At 48.9% G+C, this 17,172-nt stretch overlaps 3 long non-coding RNA genes across 4 annotated transcripts; 1 reads left to right on the top strand and 2 right to left on the bottom strand.

Annotated features, from left to right (window-relative positions):
- Positions 1-2,530: 2,530 nt before the first annotated feature.
- On the bottom strand, positions 2,531-5,475 carry LOC127908855 (uncharacterized). Its single transcript, XR_008068774.1, has 8 exons — positions 5,391-5,475; positions 5,117-5,217; positions 4,843-4,941; positions 4,579-4,677; positions 4,480-4,517; positions 4,021-4,086; positions 3,360-3,425; positions 2,531-2,689 (listed from the first exon to the last, which is right to left on the bottom strand). It is a non-coding gene; the product is annotated as an uncharacterized LOC127908855 (long non-coding RNA).
- Positions 5,476-8,809: 3,334 nt separating this feature from the next.
- LOC127908858 (uncharacterized) lies at positions 8,810-9,988 on the bottom strand. The gene is made up of 5 exons (XR_008068779.1): positions 9,914-9,988; positions 9,558-9,682; positions 9,407-9,506; positions 8,998-9,052; positions 8,810-8,821 (listed from the first exon to the last, which is right to left on the bottom strand). It is a non-coding gene; the product is annotated as an uncharacterized LOC127908858 (long non-coding RNA).
- A 191-nt stretch (positions 9,989-10,179) lies between these two features.
- On the top strand, positions 10,180-11,153 carry LOC127908859 (uncharacterized). Of its 2 annotated transcripts, none has more exons than XR_008068780.1 (3): positions 10,180-10,310; positions 10,751-10,804; positions 10,921-11,153. It is a non-coding gene; the product is annotated as an uncharacterized LOC127908859 (long non-coding RNA). The 2 variants fall into 2 exon arrangements; XR_008068781.1 differs by lacking the exon at positions 10,751-10,804 and adding an exon at positions 10,560-10,613.
- Positions 11,154-17,172: the final 6,019 nt, after the last annotated feature.

Below are 17,172 nucleotides of genomic sequence, written 5' to 3'. Positions count from 1 at the left end.
GATGGAGGGACAGAGAGGGATGGAGGGATGGAGAGATGGACAGACAGAGAGAGATGGAGGGACAGATGAGAGATGGAGGGACAGGGAGAGATGGAGGGATGGAGAGATGGACAGGGAGGATGGAGGGATGGAGAGAGATGGAGGGACAGGATGGAGGGAGAGAGATGGAGGGACAGAGAGAGGGATGGACAGAGAGAGATGAGGGACAGAGAGGGATGGAGGGACAGAGAGAGACAGGAGGGATGGAGAGAGATGGAGGGACAGAGAGGGGATGGAGGGACAGAGAGAGATGGAGGGACAGAGAGAGATGGGAGGGACAGGGAGATGGAGGGACAGAGAGAGATGGAGGGACAGAGAGAGATGGAGGGACAGAGAGGGATGGAGGGACAGAGAGAGATGGAGGGACAGAGAGAGATGGAGGGATGGGGAGGAGGGACAGAGAGAGATGGAGGGACAGAGAGAGATGGAGGGACAGAGAGAGATGGAGGGACAGAGAGAGATGGAGGGACAGAGAGAGATGGAGGGACAGAGAGAGATGGAGGGACAGAGAGAGATGGAGGGACAGAGAGAGATGGAGGGACAGAGAGAGATGGAGGGACAGAGAGAGAGATGGAGGGACAGAGAGAGATGGAGGGACAGAGAGAGATGGAGGGACAGAGAGAGATGGAGGGACAGAGAGAGATGGAGGGACAGAGAGAGATGGAGGGACAGAGAGAGATGGAGGGACAGAGAGAGATGGAGGGACAGAGAGAGATGGAGGGATGGGAGAGACAGAGAGAGATGGGAGAGAGAGGGATGGAGGGATGGGAGAGACATGGAGGAATGGGAGAGACAGAGAGAGATGGAGGAATGGGAGAGACAGAGAGAGATGGAGGAATGGGAGAGACAGAGAGAGATGGAGGAATGGGAGAGACAGAGAGAGATGGAGGAATGGGAGAGACAGAGAGAGATGGAGGAATGGGAGAGACAGAGAGAGATGGAGGAATGGGAGAGACAGAGAGAGATGGAGGAATGGGAGAGACAGAGAGAGATGGAGGAATGGGAGAGACAGAGAGAGATGGAGGAATGGGAGAGACAGAGAGAGATGGAGGAATGGGAGAGACAGAGAGAGATGGAGGAATGGGAGAGACAGAGAGAGATGGAGGGATGGGAGAGACAGAGAGAGATGGAGGGATGGGAGAGACAGAGAGAGATGGAGGAATGGGAGAGACAGAGAGAGATGGAGGAATGGGAGAGACAGAGAGAGATGGAGGGATGGGAGAGACAGAGAGAGATGGAGGGATGGGAGAGACAGAGAGAGATGGAGGAATGGGAGAGACAGAGAGAGATGGAGGGATGGGAGAGACAGAGAGAGATGGAGGGATGGGAGAGACAGAGAGTCATCAACCATGAGTTACTGAACGCCATTTAGAATAAGACATTAGGTCAGAGAGTGAGAGTTACATCAGCCCAGACTCCCTTACAGTTTAATTCTATAATACCAAACAAGTCTACTGTCAAAACTCCCTATTTTTTATTCTAGTTTTTTCCATAAATCGAACAAACTACAAACCACTTATCATTAGCAAGCTGGATTTGTCAGTAATGTGCTCCCTCTCTCCCTCCTCCTCCCTTATCTATCGCTCTTCGTCTGGGTGATGTTTCAGAGGTCCATCCATATACAGCCCCTCTAATACAACACATATTCCTAGTAGATACTGTAACTCTCCTCTCTATATTCCTAGTAGATACGGTAACTCTCCTCTCTATATTCCTAGTAGATACTGTACCTCTCCTCTCCTCTCCTCTCTATATTCCTAGTAGATACTGTACCTCTCCTCTCCTCTCTATATTCCTAGTAGATACGGTAACTCTCCTCTCTATATTCCTAGTAGATACTGTACCTCTCCTCTCTATATTCCTAGTAGATACTGTACCTCTCCTCTTTATATTACTAGTAGATATGGTAACTCTCCTCTCTATATTCCTAGTAGATACTGTACCTCTCCTCTCTATATTCCTAGTAGATACTGTACTACTAGTATACTCTCCTCTATATTCCTAGTAGATACTGTACCTCTCCTCTCTATATTCCTAGTAGATACTGTACCTCTCCTCTCTATATTCCTAGTAGATACTCTCCTCTTTATATTACTAGTAGATACGGTAACTCTCCTCTCTATATTCCTAGTAGATACTGTACCTCTCCTCTCTATATTCCTAGTAGATACTGTACCTCTCCTCTCTATATTCCTAGTAGATACTGTACTTCTCTGTTCCTAGTAGATACTGTACTCTCCTCTCTATATTCCTAGTAGATACTGTACCTCTCCTATTCCTAGTAGATACCTCTCTATATTCCTAGTAGATACTGTACCTCTCCTCTCTATATTCCTAGTAGATACTGTACCTCTCCTCTCTATATTCCTAGTAGATACTGTACCTCTCCTCTCTATATTCCTAGTAGATACTGTAACCTCCTCTCCTAGTAGATACTGTACCTCTCCTCTCTATATTCCTAGTATATTCCTAGTAGATACTGTACCTCTCCTCTCTATATTCCTAGTAGATACTGTACCTCTCCTCTCTATATTCCTAGTAGATACTGTAACTCTCCTCTCTATATTCCTAGTAGATACTGTAACTCTCCTCTCTATATTCCTAGTAGATACTGTACCTCTCCTCTCTATATTCCTAGTAGATACTGTACCTCTCCTCTCTATATTCCTAGTAGATACTGTACCTCTCCTCTCTATATTCCTAGTAGATACTGTACCTCTCCTCTCTATATTCCTAGTAGATACTGTACCTCTCCTCTCTATATTCCTAGTAGATACTGTACCTCTCCTCTCTATATTCCTAGTAGATACTGTAACTCTCCTCTCTATATTCCTAATAGATACCGTAACTCACCTCTCTATATTCCTAGTAGATACTGTAACTCTCCTCTCATCTCTATATTCCTAATAGATACTGTACCTCTCCTCTCTATATTCCTAGTAGATACTGTACCTCTCCTCTCTATATTCCTAGTAGATACTGTACCTCTCCTCTCTATATTCCTAGTAGATACTATAACTCTCCTCTCTATATTCCTAATAGATACCGTAACTCACCTCTCTATATTCCTAGTAGATACTGTACCTCTCCTCTCTATATTCCTAGTAGATACTGTAACTCTCCTCCCATCTCTATATTCCTAGTAGATACTGTACCTCTCCTCTCTATATTCCTAGTAGATACTGTACCTCTCCTCTCTATATTCCTAGTAGATACTGTACCTCTCCTCTCTATATTCCTAGTAGATACTGTACCTCTCCTCTCTATATTCCTAGTAGATACTGTACCTCTCCTCTCTATATTCCTAGTAGATACTGTACCTCTCCTCTCTATATTCCTAGTAGATACTGTAACTCTCCTCTCTATATTCCTAGTAGATACTGTAACTCTCCTCTCTATATTCCTAGTAGATACTGTACCTCTCCTCTCCTCTCTATATTCCTAGTAGATACTGTACCTCTCCTCTCTATATTCCTAGTAGATACTGTACCTCTCCTCTCTATATTCCTAGTAGATACTGTAACTCTCCTCTCTATATTCCTAGTAGATACTGTAACCCTCCTCTCCTCTCTATATTCCTAGTAGATACTGTACCTCTCCTCTCTATATTCCTAGTAGATACTGTACCTCTATATTCCTAGTAGATACTGTACCTCTCCTCTATATTCCTAGTAGATACTGTACCTCTCCTCTCTATATTCCTAGTAGATACTGTACCTCTCCTCTCTATATTCCTAGTAGATACTCCTATATTCCTAGTAGATACTGTAACTCTCCTCTCTATATTCCTAGTAGATACTGTAACTCACCTCTCTATATTCCTAGTAGATACTGTACCTCCCTCTCCCTCTCTATATATTCCTAGTAGATACTGTACCTCTCCTCTCTATATTCCTAGTAGATACTGTAACTCTCCTCTCTATATTCCTAGTAGATACTGTAACCTCCTCTCTATCTCTATATTCCTAGTAGATACTGTACCTCTCCTCTCTATATTCCTAGTAGATACTGTAACTCTCCTCTCTATATTCCTAGTAGATACTGTAACTCTCCTCTCTCTAGTAGATACTATATTCCTATATTCCTAGTAGATACTGTACCTCTCCTCTCTATATTCCTAGTAGATACTGTACCTCTCCTCTCTATATTCCTAGTAGATACTGTAACTCTCCTCTCCTCTCTATATTCCTAGTAGATACTGTACCTCTCCTCTCTATATTCCTAGTAGATACTGTACCTCTCCTCTCTATATTCCTAGTAGATACTGTACCTCTCCTCTCTATATTCCTAGTAGATACTGTAACTCTCCTCTCCTCTCTATATTCCTAGTAGATACTGTACCTCTCCTCTCTATATTCCTAGTAGATACTGTACCTCTCCTCTCTATATTCCTAGTAGATACTGTACCTCTCCTCTCTATATTCCTAGTAGATACTGTACCTCTCCTCTCTATATTCCTAGTAGATACTATAACTCTCCTCTCTATATTCCTAGTAGATACTGTAACTCTCCTCTCTATATTCCTAGTAGATACTGTACCTCTCCTCTCTATATTCCTAGTAGATACTGTAACTCTCCTCTCTATATTCCTAGTAGATACTGTACCTCTCCTCTCTATATTCCTAGTAGATACTGTACCTCTCCTCTCTATATTCCTAGTAGATACTGTACCTCTCCTCTCTATATTCCTAGTAGATACTGTACCTCTCCTCTCTATATTCCTAGTAGATACTATAACTCTCCTCTCTATATTCCTAATAGATACCGTAACTCACCTCTCTATATTCCTAGTAGATACTGTACCTCTCCTCTCTATATTCCTAGTAGATACTGTAACTCTCCTCTCTATATTCCTAGTAGATACTGTACCTCTCCTCTCTATATTCCTAGTAGATACTGTAACTCTCCTCTCTATATTCCTAGTAGATACTGTACCTCTCCTCTCCTCTCTATATTCCTAGTGGATACTGTAACCTTCCTCTCCTCTCTATATTCCTAGTAGATACTGTACCTCTCCTCTCTATATTCCTAGTAGATACCCTACCTTTCCTCTCTATATTCCTAGTAGATACTGTACCTCTCCTCTCTATATTCCTAGTAGATACTGTAACTCTCCTCTCTATATTCCTAGTAGATACTGTAACTCTCCTCTCTATATTCCTAGTAGATACTGTAACTCTCCTCTCATCTCTATATTCCTAGTAGATACTGTAACTCTCCTCTCCTCTCTATATTCCTAGTAGATACTGTACCTCTCCTCTCTATATTCCTAGTAGATACTGTACCTCTCCTCTCTATATTCCTAGTAGATACTGTACCTCTCCTCTCTATATTCCTAGTAGATACTGTACCTCCTCTCTATATTCCTAGTAGATACTGTAACTCTCCTCTCTATATTCCTAGTAGATACTGTAACTCTCCTCTCTATATTCCTAATAGATACTGTACCTCTCCTCTCTATATTCCTAGTAGATACTGTAACTCTCCTCTCTATATTCCTAGTAGATACTGTAACCCTCCTCTCTATATTCCTAGTAGATACTGTACCTCTCCTTTCTATATTCCTAGTAGATACTGTACCTCTCCTCTCTATATTCCTAGTAGATAGCGTAACTCACCTCTCCTTCTCTGCATAGTCATTGTGGAGCTGGACCTGTTTCTCCTGGACCAGGTTCTCAGCCTGGTTCTTCAGGGACTGCTCATAGTCCCGGATCTTCTCCTTCAGGGTTTTAATAGTCACCTCTAGACCAGGTGAGAGAAAACTCCATGAGATAGAGAGGGTGGAGGGTGAGAGAAGACACCATGAGATAGAGGGGAGGGCTGTGCTGTGCTGTGCTGTGGGATGTCTGGCTGTGTTGATACCCCATACCCTTGCTGAGGGATGTCTGGCTGGCTGTGAGAGGAAACCACAGAGAGAAGAAACCACAGAGAGAGGAAACCACAGAGAGAGGAAACCACAGAGAGGAAACCACAGAGAGGAAACCACAGAGAGAGGAAACCACAGAGAGAAGAAACCACAGAGAGAGGAAACCACAGAGAGAGGAAACCACAGAGAGAGGAAACCACAGAGAGAGGAAACCACAGAGAGAGGAAACCACAGAGAGAGGAAACCACAGAGAGAGGAAACCACAGAGAGAGGAAACCACAGAGAGAGGAAACCACAGAGAGAGGAAACCACAGAGAGAGGAAACCACAGAGAGGAAACCACAGAGAGAGGAAACCACAGAGAGAGGAAACCACAGAGAGAGGAAACCACAGAGAGAGGAAACCACAGAGAGAGGAAACCACAGAGAGAGGAAACCACAGAGAGAGGAAACCACAGAGAGAGGAAACCACAGAGAGGAAACCACAGAGAGAGGAAACCACAGAGAGAGGAAACCACAGAGAGAGGAAACCACAGAGAGGAAACCACAGAGAGAGGAAACCACAGAGAGAGGAAACCACAGAGAGAGGAAACCACAGAGAGAGGAAACCACAGAGAGAGGAAACCACAGAGAGGAAACCACAGAGAGAGGAAACCACAGAGAGAAGAAACCACAGAGAGAGGAAACCACAGAGAGAGGAAACCACAGAGAGAGGAAACCAGAGAGAGAGGAAACCACAGAGAGAGGAAACCACAGAGAGGAAACCACAGAGAGGAAACCACAGAGAGGAAACCACAGAGAGAGGAAACCACAGAGAGAGGAAACCACAGAGAGGAAACCACAGAGAGAGGAAACCACAGAGAGAGGAAACCACAGAGAGAGGAAACCACAGAGAGAGGAAACCACAGAGAGAGGAAACCACAGAGAGAGGAAACCACAGAGAGAGGAAACCACAGAGAGAGGAAACCACAGAGAGAGGAAACCACAGAGAGAGGAAACCACAGAGAGAGGAAACCACAGAGAGCAAAAGCGGTGTAATAGGTGGATGTCTGAGAGGGCAGGGGGATCCCTTTAAGGAAGTGAGATAAAGATTGAGAGCACTGCTGATCGTTGGATTTGATTGAGAGTTCTCAGCACTGTGCACGAGCGAGTGATTTAAACCCCATTCTCCCTGTTCTGACACACAATCAATAGCGGAGAGTTCTTTCAGAGCCCTCTTACCCTGCCACTGTTTAACACCTTAAACATTTTGGTTGCTGGGATCAATGTCAACTGCTGAGGGTTTCTCTGTCCGTGTGTGTGAGGAGGGGACGGGGGGTTCTCTATCTGTGCGTGTGTGTGTGTGTGGGGGTTCTCTGTCTCTGTGTGTGTGAGCGGGGGGGTCTATTCAGTCTGAAAGGATAAAGGATTAGGAAGTGGAATAATCAATAGCGGAATAGAACGCTGCTGCTATCGAGGTGTTCCAATTAACTGTCTCACTCCCGACACCCCTCCATCTCCCTCCCTCCCGACACCCCTCCATCTCCCTCCCTCCCTCCATCTCCCTCCCTCTCCTCCCGACACCCTCCTTCTCCCTCCCTCCCGACACCCCTCCATCTCCCTCCCTCCCGACACCCCTCCATCTCCCTCCCTCCCGACACCCCTCCATCTCCCTCCCTCCCGACACCCCTCCATCTCCCACCCTCCCGACACCCCTCCATCTCCCTCCCTCCCGACACCCCTCCATCTCCCTCCCTCCCGACACCCCTCCATCTCCCACCCTCCCGACACCCCTCCATCTCCCTCCCGACACCCCTTCATCTCCCTCCCGACACCCCTCCATCTCCCTCCCGACACCCCTCCTTCTCCCTCCCTCTCCCCCGACACCCCTCCATCTCCTCCCTCCTTCACCCCATCCCCCCTTCACCCCTCTCCTCTTCACCCCTCTCCTCTCCTCTTCACCCCCCCTCTCCTCTTCCCCCCCTCCCCCCCCTCTCCGTTTCTAAATATTCCACTGTGTCTGGCGCACCTCTTTCCTTCCTCCTTCTCCCTCCGTTGTATCGGTTTGTGAGTGAGTGACTCACCCTGGTTCTTGACCTCGGCAAACTCTTTGTTGTAGTCCTCTAGAGTCTCTCTGAGTTTGAGGTTCTCTGTCTCGATGTCGTGCATCCGCTGGAGCTTCAGCTGGAGCTGCTGACCCAACTCCAGCACAGGGACGGGGTCTGAGAAAACACACACACACTACGTTACACGCACACAGGGAGCTAGCTAGTGTGGGAAGTGGTCCTGTTGAGAAACAGCAGTTAGGATTAGCTACAGTAATCCACCCTACTCTACATGGCTGAGAGAGACAGAGAGAGAGAGAGACAGAGGTCTCCCACGCCAATAAAGCCCTTTTGAATTGAGAGCGCGACAGAGAGGAAGTATTTCGTACGACAAATGGCACGGTGATTCCCTATGTGCCACTAGTTTAAGTCAGAGTTGAGTTGCGGATCAGTGTTGTATGTTGCTCTGATAAAGTGGGGCTTGTCTGTCAGTCTGATTCTCACCGGTGGGGGACGGGTGATTGACAGGCGTAAAGTAGGACGTGACGGGAGAGTGATGCACATCATCATCCCCGCAAAATGAACAGAGAGAGAGAGAGAGTGTGTGTGTGTGAGTGTGAGTGTGTGTGTGTGTGTGTGTGTGTGTGTGGTTCTGTAAATGTCCAGGCCTCAACACACAACACCCACTCCAACAAGCTATCCAGGCTGTATCACAACCAGGCGTGACTGGGAGTCCCATAGGGCAGCGCACATTTGGCCCGGCGTCATCTGGATTTAGCCGGTATTGACCGTCATTGAAGGCCTGGTACTACACACAACCCTCTCCTCTCTTACCTGGAACATCTATCTCCTCTCCTCTCTTACCTGGAACATCTATCTCCTCTCCTCTCCTACCTGGGACATCTATCTCCTCTCCTCTCCTACCTGGGACATCTATCTCCATCTCTTACCTGGGACATCTATCTCCTCTCCTCTCTTACCTGGGACATCTATCTCCTCTCCTCTCTTACCTGGGACATCTATCTCCTCTCCTCTCTTACCTGGAACATCTATCTCCTCTCATCTCTTACCTGGGACATCTATCTCCTCTCCTCTCTTACCTGGAACATCTATCTCCTCTCTTACCTGGGACATCTATCTCCTCCCCATCTCTTACCTGGGACATCTATCTCCTCTCATCTCTTACCTGGGACATCTATCTCCTCTCATCTCTTACCTGGGACATCTATCTCCTCTCCTCTTACCTGGGACATCTATCTCCTCTCCTCTCTTACCTGGAACATCTATCTCCTCTCCTCTCTTACCTGGGACATCTATCTCCTCTCCTCTCTTACCTGGGACATCTATCTCCTCTCCTCTCTTACCTGGGACATCTATCTCCTCTCCTCTCTTACCTGGGACATCTATCTCCTCTCCTCTCTTACCTGGGACATCTATCTCCTCTCCTCTCTTACCTGGGACATCTATCTCCTCTCTTACCTGGGACATCTATCTCCTCTCTTACCTGGGACATCTATCTCCTCTCTTACCTGGGACATCTATCTCCTCTCTTACCTGGGACATCTATCTCCTCTCTTACCTGGGACATCTACCTCCATCTCTTACCTGGGACATCTATCTCCTCTCTTACCTGGGACATCTATCTCCTCTCTTACCTGGGACATCTATCTCCTCTCTTACCTGGGACATCTATCTCCTCTCTTACCTGGGACATCTATCTCCTCTCTTACCTGGGACATCTATCTCCTCTCTTACCTGGGACATCTATCTCCTCTCTTACCTGGGACATCTATCTCCTCTCTTACCTGGAACATCTATCTCCTCTCTTACCTGGGACATCTATCTCCTCTTCTCTCTTACCTGGGACATCTATCTCCTCTCTTACCTGGGACATCTATCTCCATCTCTTACCTGGGACATCTATCTCCTCTCTTACCTGGGACATCTATCTCCTCTCCTACCTGGGACATCTATCTCCTCTCTTACCTGGGACATCTATCTCCTCTCCTCTCTTACCTGGGACATCTATCTCCTCTCTTACCTGGGACATCTATCTCCTCTCTTACCTGGGACATCTATCTCCTCTCTTACCTGGGACATCTATCTCCTCTCTTACCTGGGACATCTATCTCCTCTCTTACCTGGGACATCTATCAATCTCTTGTAGACGTTCAAGAAGGAACCTTCTGCTTCTTTACTTCTTTTGCTCAAGGCATCGATCTGAAAGGAGGAGAGGATTAGAAGATGAGATGAGAGGATGAGAGGAGAGAGAAGAGACGATGAGAGGAGAAAAGATGAAAAATTTAATCAAAACACAGAGATGGACAAACTGACAGCTCATAGCACTGCTTCGTTTTGGTGTGTTCCATGTGTGCATGTCTAGGTAGCCAAGTGGTTAGAGGAGGCAGGTAGCCTAGTGGTTAGAGGAGGCAGGCAGGTAGCCTAGTGGTTAGAGGAGGCAGGCAGGTAGCCTAGTGGTTAGAGGAGGCAGGCAGGTAGCCTAGTGGTTAGAGGAGGCAGGCAGGTAGCCTAGTGGTTAGAGGAGGCAGGCAGGTAGCCTAGTGGTTAGAGGAGGCAGGCAGGTAGCCTAGTGGTTAGATGAGGCAGGTAGCCTAGTGGTTAGATGAGGCAGGTAGCCTAGTGGTTAGAGGAGGCAGGTAGCCTAGTGGTTAGAGGAGGCAGGCAGGTAGCCTAGTGGTTAGAGGAGGCAGGCAGGTAGCCTAGTGGTTAGAGGAGGCAGGCAGGTAGCCTAGTGGTTAGAGGAGGCAGGCAGGTAGCCTAGTGGTTAGATGAGGCAGGTAGCCTAGTGGTTAGATGAGGCAGGTAGCCTAGTGGTTAGAGGAGGCAGGTAGCCTAGTGGTTAGAGGAGGCAGGCAGGTAGCCTAGTGGTTAGAGGAGGCAGGCAGGTAGCCTAGTGGTTAGAGGAGGCAGGCAGGTAGCCTAGTGGTTAGAGGAGGCAGGCAGGTAGCCTAGTGGTTAGAGGAGGCAGGCAGGTAGCCTAGTGGTTAGAGGAGGCAGGTAGGTAGCCTAGTGGTTAGAGGAGGCAGGTAGCCTAGTGGTTAGAGGAGGCAGGCAGGTAGCCTAGTGGTTAGAGGAGGCAGGCAGGTAGCCTAGTGGTTAGAGGAGGCAGGCAGGTAGCCTAGTGGTTAGAGGAGGCAGGCAGGTAGCCTAGTGGTTAGAGGAGGCAGGCAGGTAGCCTAGTGGTTAGAGGAGGCAGGCAGGTAGCCTAGTGGTTAGAGGAGGCAGGTAGGTAGCCTAGTGGTGGTTAGAGGAGGCAGGCAGGTAGCCTAGTGGTTAGAGGAGGCAGGTAGCCTAGTGGTTAGAGGAGGCAGGCAGGTAGCCTAGTGGTTAGAGGAGGCAGGCAGGTAGCCTAGTGGTTAGAGGAGGCAGGTAGCCTAGTGGTTAGAGGAGGCAGGCAGGTAGCCTAGTGGTTAGAGGAGGCAGGCAGGTAGCCTAGTGGTTAGAGGAGGCAGGCAGGTAGCCTAGTGGTTAGAGGAGGCAGGTAGGTAGCCTAGTGGTTAGAGGAGGCAGGCAGGTAGCCTAGTGGTTAGAGGAGGCAGGTAGCCTAGTGGTTAGAGGAGGCAGGTAGGTAGCCTAGTGGTTAGAGGAGGCAGGCAGGTAGCCTAGTGGTTAGAGGAGGCAGGCAGGTAGCCTAGTGGTTAGAGGAGGCAGGTAGCCTAGTGGTTAGAGGAGGCAGGTAGCCTAGAGGTTAGAGGAGGCAGGTAGCCTAGTGGTTGGAGGAGGCAGGAAGCCTAGTGGTTAGAGGAGGCAGGTAGCCTAGTGGTTAGAGGAGGCAGGTAGGTAGCCTAGTGGTTAGAGGAGGCAGGTAGGTAGCCTAGTGGTTAGAGGAGGCAGGTAGGTAGCCTAGTGGTTAGAGGAGGCAGGTAGGTAGCCTAGTGGTTAGAGGAGGCAGGTAGGTAGCCTAGTGGTTAGAGGAGGCAGGTGGTAGCCTAGTGGTTAGAGGAGGCAGGTAGCCTAGTGGTTAGAGGCAGGTAGCCTAGTGGTTAGAGGAGGCAGGTAGCCTAGTGGCTAGAGTAGGCAGGTCGCCTAGTGGTTAGAGGCAGGTAGCCTAGTGGTTAGAGGAGGCAGGCAGGTAGCCTAGTGGTTAGAGGAGGCAGGCAGGTAGCCTAGTGGTTAGATGAGGCAGGTAGCCTAGTGGTTAGATGAGGCAGGTAGCCTAGTGGTTAGAGGAGGCAGGCAGGTAGCCTAGTGGTTAGAGGAGGCAGGCAGGTAGCCTAGTGGTTAGAGGAGGCAGGCAGGTAGCCTAGTGGTTAGAGGAGGCAGGCAGGTAGCCTAGTGGTTAGAGGAGGCAGGCAGGTAGCCTAGTGGTTAGAGGAGGCAGGCAGGTAGCCTAGTGGTTAGAGGAGGCAGGCAGGTAGCCTAGTGGTTAGAGGAGGCAGGCAGGTAGCCTAGTGGTTAGAGGAGGCAGGTAGGTAGCCTAGTGGTTAGAGGAGGCAGGCAGGTAGCCTAGTGGTTAGAGGAGGCAGGTAGCCTAGTGGTTAGAGGAGGCAGGGTAGGTAGCCTAGTGGTTAGAGGAGGCAGGCAGGTAGCCTAGTGGTTAGAGGAGGCAGGCAGGTAGCCTAGTGGTTAGAGGAGGCAGGCAGGTAGCCTAGTGGTTAGAGGAGGCAGGCAGGTAGCCTAGTGGTTAGAGGAGGCAGGCAGGTAGCCTAGTGGTTAGAGGAGGCAGGTAGGTAGCCTAGTGGTTAGAGGAGGCAGGCAGGTAGCCTAGTGGTTAGAGGAGGCAGGTAGCCTAGTGGTTAGAGGAGGCAGGGTAGGTAGCCTAGTGGTTAGAGGAGGCAGGCAGGTAGCCTAGTGGTTAGAGGAGGCAGGTAGCCTAGTGGTTAGAGGAGAGGAGGCAGGTAGCCTAGTGGTTAGAGGAGGCAGGTAGCCTAGTGGTTGGAGGAGGCGGGAGGCCCTAGAGGTTAGAGGAGGCAGGTAGCCTAGTGGTTAGAGGAGGCAGGTAGCCTAGTGGTTAGAGGAGGCAGGTAGGTAGCCTAGTGGTTAGAGGAGGCAGGTAGGTAGCCTAGTGGTTAGAGGAGGCAGGTAGGTAGCCTAGTGGTTAGAGGAGGCAGGTAGGTAGCCTAGTGGTTAGAGGAGGCAGGTAGGTAGCCTAGTGGTTAGAGGAGGCAGGTAGCCTAGTGGTTAGAGGAGGCAGGTAGCCTAGTGGTTAGAGGCAGGTAGCCTAGTGGTTAGAGGAGGCAGGTAGGTAGCCTAGTGGTTAGAGGAGGCAGGTAGGTAGCCTAGTGGCTAGAGTAGGCAGGTCGCCTAGTGGTTAGAGGCAGGTAGCCTAGTGGTTAGAGGCAGGTAGCCTAGTGGTTAAAGGGCAGGTAGCCTAGTGGTTAGAGGCAGGTAGCCTAGTGGTTAGAGGAGGCAGGTAGGTAGCCTAGTAGTTAGAGGAGGCAGGTAGCCTAGTGGTTAGAGGCAGGTAGCCTAGTGGTTAGAGGAGGCAGGTCGCCTAGTGGTTAGAGGCAGGTAGCCTAGTGGTTAGAGGAGGCAGGTAGCCTAGTGGTTAGAGGCAGGTAGGCCTAGTGGTTAAAGGCAGGTAGCCTAGTGGTTAGAGGAGGCAGGTAGCCTAGTGGTTAGAGCGTTGGACTAGTAACTGAAAGGTTGCTAGACCAAATCCCCAAGCTGACAAGGTAAAAATCTGTCGTTCAGACCCTGAACAAGGCAGTTAACCCACTGTTCCCCGGTAGGCTGTCATTGTAAATAAGAATCGAAACGCTGATCCTAGGTCACTTTTTTTAAATTATTATTATTTTTGATATGCTTATGGTTAAGATTAAGGTTAAGGTTTAAAAAATGATGCTGTTGAACTCTAATAACTAGTAGTTGTTTCTACTTCACACACTGTTGAGATGTTAATCTGATGACTGAAGCCATTCTGTTGCTAACCATGTCTGTCTGTCTGGCCCTGCCATGTAAAACGTGACCATGTCTGTCTGTCTGGCCCTGCCAGTGGTTAGAGGAGGCAGGTGTAAAAGGCAGGTTGCTAGACCAAATCCCAGAGCTGACAAGGTAAAATCGTGACCATGTCTGTCTGTCTGGCCCTGCCATGTAAAACGTGACCATGTCTGTCTGTCTGTCTGGCCCTGCCATGTAAAACGTGACCATGTCTGTCTGTCTGGCCCTGCCATGTAAAACGTGACCATGTCTGTCTGTCTGTCTGGCCCTGCCATGTAAAACGTGACCATGTCTGTCTGTCTGGCCCTGCCATGTAAAACGTGACCATGTCTGTCTGTCTGGCCCTGCCATGTAAAACGTGACCATGTCTGTCTGTCTGTCTGGCCCTGCCATGTAAAACGTGACCATGTCTGTCTGTCTGTCCCCCTGCCATGTAAAACGTGACCATGTCTGTCTGTCTGGCCCTGCCATGTAAAACGTGACCATGTCTGTCTGTCTGGCCCTGCCATGTAAAACGTGACCATGTCTGTCTGTCTGGCCCTGCCATGTAAAACGTGACCATGTCTGTCTGTCTGTCTGGCCCTGCCATGTAAAACGTGACCATGTCTGTCTGTCTGTCTGGCCCTGCCATGTAAAACGTGACCATGTCTGTCTGTCTGGCCCTGCCATGTAAAACGTGACCATGTCTGTCTGTCTGGCCCTGCCATGTAAAACGTGACCATGTCTGTCTGTCTGGCCCTGCCATGTAAAACGTGACCATGTCTGTCTGTCTGGCCCTGCCATGTAAAACGTGACCATGTCTGTCTGTCTGTCTGGCCCTGCCATGTAAAACGTGACCATGTCTGTCTGTCTGGCCCTGCCATGTAAAACGTGACCATGTCTGTCTGTCTGGCCCTGCCATGTAAAACGTGACCATGTCTGTCTGTCTGGCCCTGCCATGTAAAACGTGACCATGTCTGTCTGTCTGGCCCTGCCATGTAAAATGTGTGTATCTCTGTGGACCATGTCTGTCTCTGTCTGTCTGGCCCTGCCATGTAAAATCTCGTGACCATGTCTGTCTGTCTGGCCCACCATGTAAAATCGTGACCATGTCTGTCTGTCTGGCCCTGCCATGTAAAACGTGACCATGTCTGTCTGTCTGGCCCTGCCATGTAAAACGTGACCATGTCTGTCTGTCTGGCCCTGCCATGTAAAACGTGACCATGTCTGTCTGTCTGGCCCTGCCATGTAAAACGTGACCATGTCTGTCTGTCTGGCCCTGCCATGTAAAACGTGACCATGTCTGTCTGTCTGGCCCTGCCATGTAAAACGTGACCACAATGGCCTCAGTTAACAGCTGCCCTCAGCCATGGCGACACACACACACGTATCTCTGGTGGACCACACCAGTCTGTGAGTATCTCTGGTGGACCACACCAGTCTGTGAGTATCTCTGGTGGACCACACCAGTCTGTGTGTATCTCTGGTGGACCACACCAGTCTGTGAGTATCTCTGGTGGACCACACCAGTCTGTGTGTATCTCTGGTGGACCACACCAGTCTGTGTGTATCTCTGGTGGACCACACCAGTCTGTGTGTATCTCTGGTGGACCACACCAGTCTGTGTGTATCTCTGGTGGACCACACCAGTCTGTGTGTATCTCTGGTGGACCACACCAGTCTGTGAGTATCTCTGGTGGACCACACCAGTCTGTGAGTATCTCTGGTGGACCACACCAGTCTGTGAGTATCTCTGGTGGACCACACCAGTCTGAGTATCTCTGGTGGACCACACCAGTCTGAGAGTATCTCTGGTGGACCACACCAGTCTGTGTGTATCTCTGGTGGACCACACCAGTCTGAGTATCTCTGGTGGACCACACCAGTCTGAGTATCTCTGGTGGACCACACCAGTCTGAGTATCTCTGGTGGACCACACCAGTCTGTGAGTATCTCTGGTGGACCACACCAGTCTGAGTATCTCTGGTGGACCACACCAGTCTGAGTATCTCTGGTGGACCACACCAGTCTGTGTGCTCCAACGTCAAAAGTCAAGGTGTCCAAATACCTTTTTGAATGTACAAATAAACAAACTTAAATATTACATTTACATAGGTATTTAGAACCTTTACTCAGTACTTTGTTGAAGCATCTTTGCCAGCAATTACAGCCACAATTCTTTTGGGTATGACATTACAAGCTTTGCACACCTGTATTTGGAGAGTTTCTCCCATTCTTCTCTGCAGATCCTCTCAAGCTCTGTCAGGTTGGATAGGGAGCGTCGCTGCACAGATATTTTCAGGTCTCTCCAGAGATGTTCAATCGTGTTCAAGTCCGGGCTCTGGCTGGGCCACTCAAGGACATTGAGGCTTTTTGTGACCAACTTTAAACTTCCTGACTGATGTCTTGAGATGTTGTTTCAATATATCCACATACTTTTCTTTCTTCATGATGCCATTTATTTTGTGAAGTGCACCAGTCCCTCCTGCAGCAAAGCACCCCCACAACATGATGCTGCCAACCCAGTGCTTCACGGTTGGGATGGTGTTCTTCAGCTTGCAAGCCTCCCCCTTTATCCTCCAAAACATAACGATGGTCATAACGGCCATTATGGCCATTTTTGTTTCATCAGACCAGAAGACATTTCTCCAAAAAGTACGATCTTTGTCCCCATGTGCAGTTGCAAGCCGTAGTCTGGCATTTTTATGGCGGTTTCGAAGCAGTGGCTTCTTCCTTGCTGAGCGGCCTTTCAGGTTATGTCGATATAGGACTAGTTTTACTGTGGATATAGATACTTTTGTACCGGTTTCCTCCAGCATCTTCACACGGTCCTTTGCTGTTGTTCTGGGATTTGATTTTCTGAGGTCTTGGCTCATCTTTCCCTCGATCCTGAGTAGTCTGCCTGCCTCTGAAAAACAACACCACAGCATGATGCTGCCACCACCATGCTTCACCGTAGGGATGGTGCCAGGTTTCCTCCAGACAGGACACCTGGCATTCTGGCCAAATAATTCAGTCTATCTTGGTTTCATCAGTTTCATCAACTGTGGCTCAGTTGGTAGAGCATGGCGCTTGTAACGCCAGGGTAGTGGGTTCGATTCCCGGGACCACCCATACGTAGAATGTATGCACACATGACTGTAAGTCGCTTTGGATAAAAGCGTCAGCTAAATGGCATATATTATTATTATTATTATTATTATTATCAGACCAGAGAATCTTGTTTCATCAGGTCTGAGAGTCTTTAGGAGACATTTGGTAAACTCAAAGCGGACTGTCATGTGGCTTTTACTGAGGAGTGGCTTCCGTCTAGCCACTATACCGTCTAGCCACTAAGGCCTGATTGGTGGAGTGCTGCAGAGATG

Source organism: Oncorhynchus keta, chromosome 18 (assembly GCF_023373465.1).
Source record: "Oncorhynchus keta strain PuntledgeMale-10-30-2019 chromosome 18, Oket_V2, whole genome shotgun sequence".
NCBI lineage: Eukaryota > Metazoa > Chordata > Actinopteri > Salmoniformes > Salmonidae > Oncorhynchus > Oncorhynchus keta.
The sequence above is the reverse complement of the archived record's forward strand: the minus strand, read 5'-3'. Positions and strand labels throughout refer to the sequence as shown.